This window comes from Aulonocara stuartgranti (assembly GCF_965226115.1).
Source record: "Aulonocara stuartgranti genome assembly, chromosome: 6".
Taxonomy (NCBI): Eukaryota; Metazoa; Chordata; class Actinopteri; order Cichliformes; family Cichlidae; genus Aulonocara; species Aulonocara stuartgranti.
Window position 1 is genome coordinate 15,257,146 of NC_138944.1, and position 15,426 is coordinate 15,272,571.

General features: G+C 41.8%; 1 protein-coding gene across 4 annotated transcripts in view; it reads right to left on the minus strand.

Moving 5' to 3' along the window:
• evi5l (ecotropic viral integration site 5 like) overlaps positions 1-10,992 on the minus strand; it is a 63,201-nt gene extending 52,209 nt beyond the window's left edge. For 3 of the 4 annotated variants that reach the window (XM_082535881.1, XM_082535883.1, XM_082535882.1), the window contains exon 1: positions 10,428-10,992. The gene's annotated coding sequence lies outside the window, so the exon portion shown is untranslated. The remainder of the gene's footprint in view (positions 1-10,427) is intronic. The other variant, XM_082535884.1, reaches the window with a different exon arrangement.
• Between the last annotated feature and the right edge of the window lie 4,434 nt (positions 10,993-15,426).

Consider the following 15,426-nt stretch of genomic DNA (forward strand, 5'->3'; position numbering starts at 1 on the left):
GCCTGGAGTTTGTTTGGACCTGGACTGACACCACTGTCTCCAAATGTTCTCGCTGCAATTGTTTTGGTCTGCGCCCAAATTTGATTACTTTGTTTGCATCTGCACAAATGAACCGTACCAAGTGGGGAAATGAACCTCCATTTAAAAAGCACCAAAAAACTAATTAGTCTGGGTTAGGAGAAGATGACACTCATTCACAACATTAACTCTGCTGCACTTTGCATTTTGATAGGATGTCAGATGAGTTTTGTCCTTACAACAAGCTAAACCAAAAACAACAACAAAAAAACCCAAAAGGTATGCATCTCACAGTTTGCAGGTCTTTAAGCTGAAAATAAACTGTTTTGCATTGTGGACTAACAGAGACATTACATTTTGTGGTGTGGGACTGGGCTGCAGAAATGAAGGGACTGACACAGTGTGTCTGTGCAGAACATTAGCAGTAGTGCTGCTTTGTAAAGTGGCTAAAAATGGTCACAGTTGACTCCTCTGGATCTCCCAAGCTTGCTTTATAGATGTGTGTGACACACACACACACACACACACACACAGCTAATAATCTGTATAATCCGTCTATTCATAGTCAGTTTAATCCCAACGAACAACAGCGGTGTAGTGAATTCATTAAAACTATCATATCTAACTGACTCAGATCAAACTGTCTTCACATCCAAAAACTCCAAAATAGCGAAATAAAGAAATTCAGCTCTGTCACAGGGCATTAAAATTAAAGAGAAACATTCATTGGCCTGAAAAACATGAAGCACATGAAGCTGACATACACAGCAAGGAAAGCAGAAATACAGCCTGCAGGAGGGGAGAGGAAAGCAGAGGAGCATAACTGTCTGAACAGTGCATGGGGAGAAACAAGGCCCACATTCATGCATCTTAACCAGCCCAATCAAAAGAGCCATTAACAAGCCTATGAAACCAATCACATTTGTAAAAGGGCTTCTTCAAAAAAACAAAAAAACCCAATCTGAAATACAATCACTTTGATTTAACAGGATTTGCTGTAACAATCAAAAGATGATGTCAATCTGCCTTTTCTTCTGAAACTCATTTGACAGACTGGTGTAGCACCTGATGAAACTGCCTTGTCAATTAAGCCTCAACCCCAGCAGCAAGACTGAAGTGAGCTCGGTTATTGACATAATGTATAACTCTACAAGATACCTGCGGCATTTTAGCCTCTGGCTCTCGCTTCCCAGCAAGCAGCAGGTGAATACAGAGGGCTCGTGTTCACTATCCTGGCCAAGCTTTGATGTTTTGCACCAAAGACACAAAAGTATATCATAGAATATTTAAATTATATATGTCTCAATGCCGACTCTTTATGGACAGCAAACTGCTATTATTACAGCGATATGGACAAATATCCACGCCAGATTTTCCTTCGGCTTAAGCCCTGCTGGGCTTAAATTATTGCTGACCAAACAATACGACTCAAGCTTAGACTAATACATAAAGACTTAATAAAGAGGTCTTTAGATTAATTGAAAACTGGGTTAATGTACTGCATTAAAAATATTCTACATGCCATTATAGCATCTTCTAAAGGGACTGCCTTTTAGGAATAACAGAGAAGACGTTTGAGAGGTTTTCAGTACTACAAAGGACTATTCAGCCGTGTCATTGTGGTCAACCCACACTGTAAAAGGTGTGAGTCATGCAGGATTTAAAGTCCCCCTGCCCCATTCTGTCTCTCTCACTCACAAGCACACGCACGCACGCACACACACACACACACACACACACACACACACACACACAGTGACATTGTGAAGGTCTCTGGCAAAGCAAAACAAGCCATATTTTCAGAGCTTGGCTGTTGTTCTGTATATGACTGCAGGCCTGCAGTAATGTCATTGTGGGCATGGAACTGCAGAGAACAGAGAGTATTAAGGTAATAAGTGGTGGTGATGGTATTTCACTTATATTTGCTTTTCTGAGCATGCGTGTGCACCAAATGAAAGGATAGTTTTTAGTTGTGCCGTGGCATTTCTCCACACTCGTTGTAACCTGTGTTTATAAAATCCTATCTCGATAATGATTTGTTGATAAATATGTGAACGACTGTGTGATGCACATGTTTAGTTTCTCCACCACCGCGTCACTGTGTACAATTATGGCATTGTGCATAGTCTATGCTTGAATGCATCCTCTCCGAGCTCTCACTGTCCACACAAACAGACAGGGCCATTATCTCCCCCTCTGACTGTCCTCTGCACACAAACACACACCACCCCCCGTGATTTAACATGAATTTGCATTTACAATGTTATATGCATATATTGCATGGGAACCTTACTTTACGATGTTTACGATTAACAAAACATTAGTGCTTAAAAAAAAAAAAAGTCTTCACAGTCCCCATCTGGGCTCGACTTTGACACTGATCCACCCTGAGGCAGTTATAATAGGGAGGGTGACAAAAACAAAATGCTCTCTTTTGATCTCTTTAGGAGATCAAGTAATAAACAGATGGATCCACAGTTTCCTTAGAGGAATTACATTATACATACACTTGGAGGTGTAAGAAAAACACAAAAACACAAAGCTAAAAAAAATATATCAAGATTTACAAAAACAAAATAAAAACAAACACAAAAATTAGCAAGTTGTCACAGTCTTCCTGCTGTGACAACAAGCATGACCCTTGTTAATCTGTAGCTGCTAACCTCCTCGCTGTCCCAACATGATCTCATGCTTAGCTTCTGACACGTGGACTTTTCTCTGGCACGCTATTCAACTACTGTACCCGTTATCCTTGTGACTGCTGCTGGTCTCCACACTGCTCAAAACATCCCATTGTAAGATGGGGATGTTCTTATTTTTGATTTTAACATTCTATGGAGCGTACTTCTGTGCAATGTCTGAAAAGTAAGACATGCTGTTACTTTAAACTCTGTCTCTGGGTGATCATTTAACTCATGAATATAACTGAAGTCACAGCTCAGTCACTATTTTTAACTTTTGTGTACACTGATTTTTAATCAAATGACGTCAAGGTCATAAAATCCAGCTTCCCTCCCGCTTCCAGGCAAAGCTTTGTCTAGTTGTTAATTACCACTGAATCTGTGAAGCCAATATACTTTCTAATCCTGTCTTCCGTCTGCTAGAGATATTCAACAGTGAATCTGAGTCTATATTCACCAGCTACCTGACACTCCTGCAGACATCATCCACCGTCATTAGTAGTATTGTAATGACAATCTGCGCTCCAAACAGCTCTCATGTATCGACTGCACAGTATATATCAATTAGTGTTTATGTGCATATAGTGCAGCAGAGGTTTTCCAGATTTGTCAAGTTTGAACATGCTATGGTATTAGGTATACAGTGGGGCAAAAAAGTATTTAGTCAGCCACCGATTGTGCAAGTTCCCCCACTTAAAATTTCAGATCTTCTTTAGGCTAATGGACAGCCTTCTCCTGCTTCACAACATTAGTGTCAGAGAGGATTCTTTTGTTGTGAAAGCCTTTGAAAGAAGTCATTAGTTTAGCAATCATTGCCTGATTGTCACTGTTCAGTACATAGCTTTTTGTGTTTACCTGTATGGAGAAGAAATAGAGTTAACCATTCAGTTATTCTCGGTCTTACCATCTTGTAGTTCACTTTTGACATTATGGATGTTTTACTTTTTTTTTTTTTTTTCCAAAATATTGATTAATCTGACCTGTTCAAATCTGATCATTCAGTGGCACAAAAGAGTCAGCTGTGACTTGAAGTCAACAGTAGGTTGTATGGATGGCCATTTCTAGACAATTTCCTGTCACAATGGCACTCAGGGGAACCAAACCTTCTAGAAAGGGATACTAATTACATTTAGAGCAGGAAACCATCAGTCATAGGAAGTGAGCAGGGTCAGTAGACTTTGTGAAGTCTCAAAACAATATTCATTGGCTTTGTTAGTTAATTTTCCCCAAATGTGTCTCCTCCTCATTTACAGTGGGGCAAAAAAGTATTTAGTCAGCCACCGATTGTGCAAGTTCCCCCACCTAAAATGATGACAGAGGTCAGTAATTTGCACCAGAGGTACACTTCAACTGTGAGAGACAGAATGTGAAAAACAAAATCCATGAAGCCACATGGTAGGATTTGTGAAGAATTTATTCGTAAATCAGGGTGGAAAATAAGTATTTGGTCACCTCAAACAAGGAAAACCTCTGGCTCTCACAGACCTGTAACGTCTTCTGTAAGAAGCTTTTCTGTCCCCCACTCATTACCTGTATGAATGGCACCTGTTTGAACTCATCATCTGTATAAAAGACACTTGTCCACAGCCTCAAACAGTCAGACTCCAAACTCCGCCATGGCCAAGACCAAAGAGCTTTCGAAGGACACCAGGAAAAGTATTGTAGACCTGCACCAGACTGGGAAGAGTGAATCTACAATAGGCAAGCAGCTTGGTGTGAAAAAATCAACTGTAGGAGCAATCATCAGAAAATGGAAGACATACAAGACCACTGATAATCTCCCTCGATCTGGGGCTCCACGCAAGATCTCATCCCGTGGGGTCAAAATGATCATGAGAACGGTGAGCAAAGATCCCAGAACCACACGGGGGGACCTGGTGAATGACCTGCAGAGAGCTGGGACCAAAGTAACAAAGGTCACCATCAGTAACACACTACAACGGCAGGGAATCAAATCCCGCAGTGCCAGACGTGCTCCGCTGCTGAAGCCAGTGCATGTCCAGGCCCGTCTGAAGTTTGCCAGAGAGCACATGGATGATACATGATTGGGAGAATGTCATGTGTCCAGATGAAACCAAAGTAGAACTTTTTGGTATAAACTCAACTCGTCGTGTTTGGAGGAGGAAGAATACTGAGTTGCATCCCAAGAACACCATACCTACTGTGAAGCATGGGGGTGGAAACATCATGCTATGGGGCTGTTTTTCTGCCAAGGGGACAGGACGACTGATCCGTGTTAAAGACAGAATGAATGGGGCCATGTATCGTGAGATTTTGAGCCAAAACCTCCTTCCATCAGTGAGAACTTTGAAGATGAAACGAGGCTGGGTCTTCCAACATGACAATGATCCAAAACACACCGCCCGGGCAACAAAGGAGTGGCTCCGTAAGAAGCATTTGAAAGTCCTGGAGTGACCTAGCCAGTCTCCAGACCTCAACCCCATAGAAAATCTGTGGCGGGAGTTGAAAGTCCGTGTTGCTCGGCGACAGCCCCAAAACATCACTGCTCTCGAGAAGATCTGCATGGAGGAATGGGCCAAAATACCAGCTACTGTGTGTGCAAACCTGGGAAAGACCTATAGTAAACGTTTGACCTCTGTTATTACCAACAAAGGTTATGTTACAAAGTATTGAGTTGTATTTTTGTTATTGACCAAATACTTATTTTCCACCCTGATTTACGAATAAATTCTTCACAAATGTGGATTCGTGGATTTTTTTTTTCAAATTCTGTCTCTCACAGCTGAAGTGTACCTCTGGTGCAAATTACTGACCTCTGTCATCATTTTAGGTGGGGGAACTTGCACAATCGGTGGCTGACTAAATACTTTTTTGCCCCACTGTAAATGAGGAGGAGACACATTTGGGGAAAATTAACTAACAAAGCCAATGAATATTGTTTTGAGACTTCACAAAGTCTACTGACCCTGCTCACTTCCTATGACTGATGGTTTCCTGCTCTAAATGTAATTAGTATCCCTTTCTAGAAGGTTTGGTTCCCCTGAGTGCCATTGTGACAGGAAATTGTCTAGAAATGGCCATCCATACAACCTACTGTTGACTTCAAGTCACAGCTGACTCTTTTGTGCCACTGAATGATCAGATTTGAACAGGTCAGATTAATCAATATTTTGGAAAAAAAAAAAAGAAAAAAGTAAAACATCCATAATGTCAAAAGTGAACTACAAGATGGTAAGACCGAGAATAACTGAATGGTTAACTCTATTTCTTCTCCATACAGGTAAACACAAAAAGCTATGTACTGAACAGTGACAATCAGGCAATGATTGCTAAACTAATGACTTCTTTCAAAGGCTTTCACAACAAAAGAATCCTCTTTGACACTAATGTTGTGAAGCAGGAGAAAGCTGTCCATTAGCCTAAAGAAGATCTGAAAAGGTGTGAAGTCAACAATAAATGAAGCTTCTAGTTGTTTCAGACTACAGGAGTGAAGCTGAACTCCAGCCCGCAAAGATTCACAGGATCACAGATGTGTAGCTCAGTACAACCATCCCTGCTGTGAGGCTGGGGTGGAAGGAAACGCATGTTTTCACGGCTTGGCACGGCGTGCCTAAAGCCAGTTGGTGGTTAAGCTTTTTCAGTCGCTGACTTATTTTTGCTTTCCTGTTGCATTCATTACATTATTTAAAGATTTCATACTTTCCCAGCAGTGCCGTCAGAAGCACTAATCAGTTGTCGAGCTGTTTAATCACCCATTCTGATTACAAACATCTGCTGTTTGCTGCTGGAAATTTGTATTTGTTTGATCTTTTTTTTTTTTTTTTTGTTAAATTTTCTCAAATTAAATTTTAACTGCCTGAAGTCTCTCAGGAAAATGGAAATATAATAAAGCTCAGGGGGAGCATAGGACTGCTCAGCTCCCCTAATAAAGATTGAAAAGGGCCATTTTTCTTAATGAATGTTTTTACTGTAGGAACTTAAAATATATATTTGATTTGAAAACAGATGCACTAAAGGATACTAAGGTAGAATTACAACTTTTACTTATGTAAAGGGACTAAATATTTGTTTATCGAGTTTGCAAAATAGTTATCCAACACAAGTTTTTAACTTAAACACAGCATGCTGTGTTTAATTTAAAAACTTGTGTTGGATAACTATTTCTACCCTGTAGATATGCTGATAGGTAGACCATTTAAGGCTTTAAATACAAACGGTGCCACTTTATACTTTATACAACAGCAAGAGCCCCATGTGATGACATGGATTTCATAATATGTCAGTATCTCACTTTTTTAATCATACTCTCATAGGTTCATACTATGGTAAATCATTCCCTCGTGTTAATTTTAAATGACAGCTAAACATTAACTGTTCAGTTGCAAGGCATCAATCTTTTGTACAGAAAAACCCCATGTTTAAAAAAATAAATAAATACTGGTAATCAAAGGCATGAACATAACAATAACATATTCTTTTGGTATTCTTTTTGCCAAAGAAGCTACATCAAATTACTATTCAAACAGGTGAATGAATGAATATAGTTTCATGTACACAAGCCTTGATAAATATGGCCCTACGGTATATAAGTCAAATTTACATTTTGGTATAAATCCCAAGTGCAGCAGCAGTATGAAAATGAGATCACAATTCAGTCTGTGTGAAACCTGCAGGGTAACACAAATCTAGTTACAAATCTGCAGAGAACAATAAACCAGACAGAGGAGGGCTGAGGAGGAGCTGCAGTCATAGTGAGCTTGAACCACAGCAGTCAGGTCATCAAGCAGCTCCCTGTTTCCATGTGTCAGCAAAAGAAATGAAGTGCAGTGCCATGCAAATGGCCAGGCAACCATAAACACAGACAGCCAGCAAACCAAGCAGGAACCCCAAGCATCAGTCCAAACAGAGTATTTTAAAGGAACACTATTCTGTTATTATTACTATACCATAAATCTACACTTTAATCACATTTTGCATGGATTGCATCTGGGGATGCCGTGATCTGATATTTGGATCACATACCAGTCCAATCCTTACTTGTAAAGCTGGATAGGATATAGGTGATGATGAGCTACATGTTGTTTACTACACTACACAGCGGCAACAGAGCATAGTTAGCTAACAGCAAAGGAAGGCAGTTTGGAGGCCCTTCACATTGGCTACAACAACAGCTTTTCTTTATGTTTGCCGTAGTTTCAATTTAACTGCAACTGTGGTCAATGTGAGCAGGTATGACTAAAAGACAGTGGCGACAAAGAAAAGTCACTGTCATTTGTATCTTAGAGGCAGTACGTGTTTGGAAGCTTTTACCACATTTACAGGAATGTAAGATGTTGTAACCAGCCGTGTTAACAGTTCTTCACTTCATCTGTCTCTGTCAGCTCCACCCTGCATGCAACGTGTGTGTGTGTAACAGTAAATTAAGGTGCACTCAGAACAAAGAAGGGCCGCAAAAACTAACATAAATAAGGGCAGTATGGAGTAGCACGTGACTCAGAGCCCAGAAATCAACATTACTGAAGCAGTGAGGGATCATCAAAACAAAAGGCAGCCAACATCAAAAGAAGAGCGTATGAGGGTTCAGGCATTGTTGATGAACAAAGGTGACCATATCAAATATCAACTTTCAAGTTCGTTAGAATTATGCAAACATATACTGCATTTTCATTTATGTTTCTATTATTCACCACAGCCACTTCCCAATTTACCCAGCAAAATATAAAGAGATAAGGAGTGACACAAGACTTTTGCACAGCACCGCATACTAACCTAATCAGCGAACAAAACATCTACAGTGTGAGGAAAAGCTGCATTTAAACCTTGGGAGTAAAACACTGAGTAAAACATCATTGTCCTGTACATGAAAAAAATTAAGTCCATCTGAAGAGAAACTGCGCATATATGATAATAATGATTCCCCATTGAATCAATGAATAGAACTGTTAACAAAAAAATAAAAAATATATCATAATGTCACTATTTTATTATTAATCTATGCTGCTGTTGTTGCATTAAGACACTATAGTAGATCAAATGTTTTGCTTTAGCGTAAGATTTCAAAGAAGAGACATCTTTACTGAGACCAGTCATTAAAGACCAGTCTTGTTTCAGGCGTGAGGAAAAAAAAAAAAATCAATCTTTCCATCTTGTGAGGACACACACACATGGGGCTCCTGTTTATTACTGATGGTCCTCTCCTACAACCACACACAGTGGCAGACAACAATAACCCTGGACGGCAGCATGTACAGAATCTGTATAGTACACTGACAAAGCTGTGAGGTGATAGCCCTTCTCTTGTTCTTGCTACACACATTAAACAAATGCACACATGTAAGGTGTACACACATCTCTGAGATTGTTTATCTTTAAGACACTGCCCGGAGCCTTTTTGCTCACCACAGTCTTACACAGATAATGAGGAAGCAGTGTCAGTTGCAGAGCGCAAAGGAAAAGATTGGCTGGGAAGAACTAGGGTGTGTTTGCATGTCACAGAGTACTAGTCACTTGTTTCTATTTCTTTGCTGGATCAGATAAAGATGAAGTTTCAGGCCTTTGCGCTTAAAAAACAAGGTCACCAGGATGTGAGAATCTGATACCGGTTTCCTTGACAGCAAAATGTGTGAGAAGGCTTTTGCACAGTGAGTGGATTATACAGGTAAAAATAAACATTATCTCACTGAATCTCACATCAACACATGACAAGCCCATTATTCACCCATTACTCAGTGCAAGCCCTCATTCATGGAGCATCCTTGGACTGTCTGCCCTCTTAAAAAAGATAAGAAAGAGTACTTGGGGGAAGAAGGGTGGAGAATTGTTTAATTTCTTGACTAGTGAGGCGTGTGGTGTATTTAATAGAATAGAATAGAATTCAACTTTATTGTCATTGCACATGCACAGGTACAGGGCAACGACCCACCCTTTCTCTATTTTTGTTATTACAGTTGGGTTTTTAAAATTATACAGCATATCTGCCCTCATGAGTCAGTAGTGAGTTATTTAACTCGCCTGTAGTAAGAGCAGTAAAGCCAGTCAAGCACATTACAAGGGATTTAGTTGTTAACCCCACTCTGATTAGATAAATACAGCAAGAACAACCGGATTCACCTATAATGAGTAGTTAGAGGGCATGCATGAGCAGTACAGTAAACATCTGGAGGGAGATATTTGTAGCAGTCCCTCTGCTATCTATAATCCCATCTTGCAAACTCATACTCCAAGATCCTGTAATCTACTGGCCTGGTTTGTTTGGACATGACAGCTCATTATCCTGGCCTGCTGCTGTTGCTTAAGAATGCCTGGACTACAGGGGCCTGCATGCTCTGCAGTCGGCTCATGGCTCGGCTGGATCAACATCTGTGGCCAAAATGACACATCATCCTCTCGCTTTGCGGCACCAAATGTTCCGGCTTCCTACGGCAACATGATTGTGTAACGACACGAAACGAGGACGGGACATTGAGGAAAAGACGATATAAACATGGCACACCAGCAGCGTGCTAAGCATTAGCAAGAAATATGGTTTATGTGCTAATGAATGGGCCGCGTCTCCGCTGGCATGTTGTACAGTGGATTTTTTTCACTGATACAAATGGAGCAGACCCTGGAAGCAGCGGCTGCTACTGATGTCGGCCCGTTCAGTTATCATAGCATTTAATAAACCAATAAGCTCGCAAGCCCTTCAACTGACTGCTCGTGAAAACGCTAATGTTTAATTTAAATATAAAACCGTCAAATAAACAAATAAGATTCGTTAACGCTTACCTGCACTCCTTTTCCATAATCGGAGCGGTGTGTTTAGCGTCGCTCCCAAGCCGGTCTGTCGTAAACGTCAAACGTGTGTTACCGGCTAATTAAAATCTTAATAAACCACCGAGGACAAATACGCCGTCCAGCACAGTGCCATCCTCCTGCCGCCGTTCGACCGGGGAGGAAGCGCCGCGTCTCTCGCTCGCTGGTCGCGAGGCAGCGCACGCGGTGAGAGGGGACGTGCGCGTGCGAACCGAATTTAGAGGAGAAAAATATTTCTGGAGGCGTCCACTGAAATAACCATGACAGCCGTGTGATGTAGTCAACGGCTCAGCAGGGATGTGGTATAAACGGATGCATCAATCATTGCAAGTAAATCACACAGAATGGCTGGCGTTCTTAGGCTTCAGGTTGAGCTCGAGGTAAGGCGAACCAATCAAACAGCGGAACGAGGCGAGAGCGACACGCCACGAGCCAATGGCAGGGCCGAATTACGGGATTCCAGTGGAAGGACAACGTATACAACCAATCACCGAGGAGCTTTATTCTGTTAGAAGGCGGGCTCCGCAGGTGTCACAGAGCGGTGTCAGTTAAACGGATTTATCGGTATTTGGCAACGATATTATTCATTATCTGACAAAAAATAAATAAATAAAAATAAAAAACATGTAATTGTTTCAACTAATTTGTGGTAATACTTTTGATTATCTTATAACCGACAGAAGCAGCTACCTGTTACTGGATAGTGAGAGTGCATAATAATAATAAAAATAATAATAATAAGTATAATAAGTATAATGTAAACTGTCAAAACTAAATGTGCTGGAGGTTATAAGTGCTGATGCATCACTCATATGTAAGTAGCATTTAAACTAACCTATTAGTTATTGTATTGACTAGTCTAGTTTGTATTTGAGATGTTAATGATTTGTATGGAGACGTTATTCTGTTAAATAACAACTAGAGAAACATCTAGTTGTTTCTCTAGAAACAACACCTTAACTTTCCTGAGTTTAATGTGAACTTATGTGAACTAATCAATCAAGATGTGATTCAATCAAGATCTGATTAGAGAATGTAAACTCAGTAAAGAAAGGGGGCGATCAAAGTGCAGTTGCTTTTAAGATGAGGTTAGTAATACAGCATTTAAAGCTGGAAAAAAGGAGCCAAGATTAGATCATCTGGGCCAGATCTTTGGCCGAGACTTGCCAGTTTTGAATCACAATAGCCCCATTGAGAATTCTGCTACAGCTTTGCTACCAATGCTGCCAATAAAAACACACGCACATTTCACATCAGAATCAGAATCAGAATCAGAATGGGTTTATTGCCAGATGTTGAGGTTTACAACATTAGGAATTTGCTGCGGTGCTTCAGTGCAGACAATAAGAATTAAAGTGCTATGTAGAAAGAAAGATATGTGCATGAGATATACATGAGATATGTACATGAGAATAAGAATTATGAGTGCTACGTAGAAGATATATACATGAGTGCAGGTGGTGATCAGTGCCAGACATATATACATGAGAGTAAGAATTATGAGTGCTACGTAGAAAGATATATACATGAGTGCAGGTGGTGATCAGTGCCAGACATGAAATGATGCAGTGACACAGCGTAGGGTCATGTGTTAGTGGCGGGGACAGTCATGTGGTTATTGTTCATGTGTCCAACAGCAGAGGGGAAGAAACTGTTCTTGTGGCGAGAGGTTCTGGTGCGAATGGACCGGAGCCTCCTGCCTGAGGGGAGCAGGTCAAACAGACTGTGTCCAGGGTGAGAAGGGTCAGCTGAGATCCGGGCTGCACGCCGCAGAGTCCTGGAGGTGTACAGGTCCTGCAGAGATGGGAGTCTGCAGCCAATCACCTTCTCAGCAGAGCGCACAACACGCTGCAGTCTCTGTTTGTCCCTGATAGTGGCTCCAGCGTACCACACGGTGATGGAGGAGGTGAGGATGGACTCGATGATTGCAGTGTAGAATTGCACCATCGTCCGTGTTGGCAGGTTGAATTTCTTCAGCTGCCTCAGGAAGTACATCCTCTGCTGGGCTTTCTTGATGACGGAGGTGATGGTGGGCTCCCACTTCAGGTCCTGGGTGATGGTGGTACCCAGGAAGCGGAATGAGTCCACAGAGGTGATGGGGGTGTCAGTCAGGATGATGGGGGGGGGAGTGGAGCTGTGTGCTTCCTGAAGTCCGAATCAGAATCAGAATCAGAATCAGAATACTTTATTGATCCCTGGGGGAAATTATTTTTTGTTACAGTGCTCCATTTTAAACCAAGTCCACAATAATCTCCACTGTCTTCTGGGCATTCAGCACCAGGTTGTTGTGGCTGCACCAAGACACCAGACGTTCAACCTCCCTCCTGTAGGCAGACTCATCCCCGTCAGAGATGAGCCCAATGACGGTGGTGTCATCTGCGAACTTGATTAGCTTGACAGACTGGTGGGTGGAGGTGCAGCAGTTGGTGTACAGGGAGAAGAGCAGAGGAGAAAGAACACAGCCCTGAGGGGAGCCGGTGCTGATGGTCCGGGAGTCCGAGACATTCTTTCCCAGCCTCACGTGCTGCTTCCTGTCCGTCAGGAAGTCAGTGATCCACCGGCAGATGGGATCAGGCACATTCATCTGGGAAAGCTTGCCTCGGAGATGGTCTGGAAGGATGGTGTTGAAGGCAGAGCTGAAGTCCACAAACAGGATCCTGGCGTAGGTTCCTGGGGAGTCCAGATGCTGCAGGATGAAGTGTAGGGCCATGTTGATGGCGTCGTCTACAGACCTGTTGGCTCTATATGCAAACTGCAGGGGGTCCAGGAGGGGGGCCGTGAGGGTCTTGAGATGGGAGAGAACTAGGCGCTCAAATGACTTCATGACCACAGATGTCAGAGCCACGGGTCTGTAGTCATTTAGTCCAGTGATCCTAGGTTTCTTGGGGACAGGGATTATGGTAGAGGACTTGAAGCAGGCAGGCACATGACATGCCTGCAGTGAGGAGTTGAAGATGCCAGAAAACACTGGGGCCAGCTCGTTTGCACAGTGTCTGAGGGTGGCAGGAGACACACCGTCTGGGCCGGGAGCTTTCCGAGCATTCAGGTTCTTAAACTGCTTCCTCACATCTGCTTCATGAATATGAAGAGTTGTGGTCGGAGGAGGTGGTGTGAAATCCTCTTTTGTGTGGGGTGAGGGGGCGGGTGTTGCAGGTAAACAGTTTGAAGGTGGTGATGGCTCTATGGAGGGGGGAGAGGTGGGGGAATGAGGGGCCAAAGTGCCTCTATTGTTGGGGTCGTTGGAGGTGTGAAGGCTGCCTGATGGCTCGTCAAAACGACAGTAGAAGTCGTTGAGGGTGTTGGCTAAGAGCAAGTCATCAGTGGAGTGGGGGGTTTTAGGCTTGTAGTTTGTAATATTCCTAAAACCTTTCCACACAGAGGCCGAGTCATTCTCTGAGATCTGCTGCTGCATCTTCTCAGAGTGCTGATGTTTAGCAATGTCCACTTCTTTAGTGAACCTGTACTTGGCCTCTCTGTAGCAGTCCCTGTCTCCGCTTCTGAACGCCTTACTCTTTTCCAGCCACAGCTTTTTGAGTTTAGGAGTAAACCAGGGTTTGTCATTGTTATAACTCACCCTGGTGCGTGATGGCACAATGCTGTCCTCACAGAAGTGGATATAGGAGGTGACAGTGTCCGTAAACTCGTCCAAGCTGTTAGAAGCAGCCTTCATTGTGTCCCAGTCTGTGGTCTCCAAACACGTGCGAAGCTCCTCCACAGCCTCGTTGCTCCACAGTTTTTTGGTCCTCACGACAGGTTTGGAGAGCTTCAGCCTCTGTCTGTACGCGGGGATTAGGTGGATCATGACGTGGTCAGAAAGTCCGTACATAGTGTATGAAGTAAAAATAATTATATTACATGGTGTGAGATTCTGCACATTGCCTATGGAAAGGCAGACCTGGTTCCAGGGAAACACTCAAGTGAACAAACACACAATACGTAATCAAAATAATCCCAGTATTCTTTTCTTTATTTTTGTTAGTTTCTGTTATTTTTACCTTCCAAGAGACACCCGGTTTTTAATAGACTAACAAAACTGTCACTTTATAGTTAAACTATGATTAATTGGACTGTACAAATGTAAAGTGATAAACATTTAGATTCAAATATTGTCTCAGTGTCCTCTATTCCCCCCAAATTCACATTCACATCTTGAATTTCAGTTATATATGGAAATGTGACCTAACATATTGAGACATGCCACAATACAACAAACGATGATGGTGTTTTAATAACAGGATATATTTTAATTGACTTTTATTTTCTTACTCTCTAAAGGCAGGGCTTGAAGGGTGACTGACTTACTGTGCACAGTATTGATAATGTGCATCATCTGGGCAATTACTTTATTGCCATCAAGTGGACAAATTGGATACTACACTTTTCCATACCCAAAGCAGCAAATACAGCTTAACTGATACCTACTGGTTTTTTTGTTTGTTTTATTATTAATTTTAAATCTAATTATTGGCATTTATGGATGTTGGTGTACAAAATTTTGGAGACATTGTGCATTTCTTCATATTTTGTTTTCAATGAGCCATGCTTAATATGGTTTCTTAAAGTGGTCTCGGACAGTAGTATACCAGCTCCAGCTCAAGACTAAGAAATTTAGAAAATCATGGATTGATGGAATACATATTTTTATTCTTTCGTTCAAATCATACAAAGGACGTCAGGACAGAGACACAACAGTGAGTGCCTATAGCCATTTGTAAAACACGGTGAAGGCTCTGTCGTGGTTTGGGACTGCATTTCAATTAGTGCTGATGGAGATATTCTCTCTTCTACGGAATTATGACTGCAGAAAGGTTTAATCAGTCAAATCTACCATGCATAACCATCTGTGAAGCACCTGATTGGCATGGTAGTGGTTTTACAAAATACAGACTTTAAATCTTGTTAGAATTGTACAAGCTTTTTTTTTTTTAACTTATATACTGTATCTCCATGTATGTTTACCTGTTTCAATCGA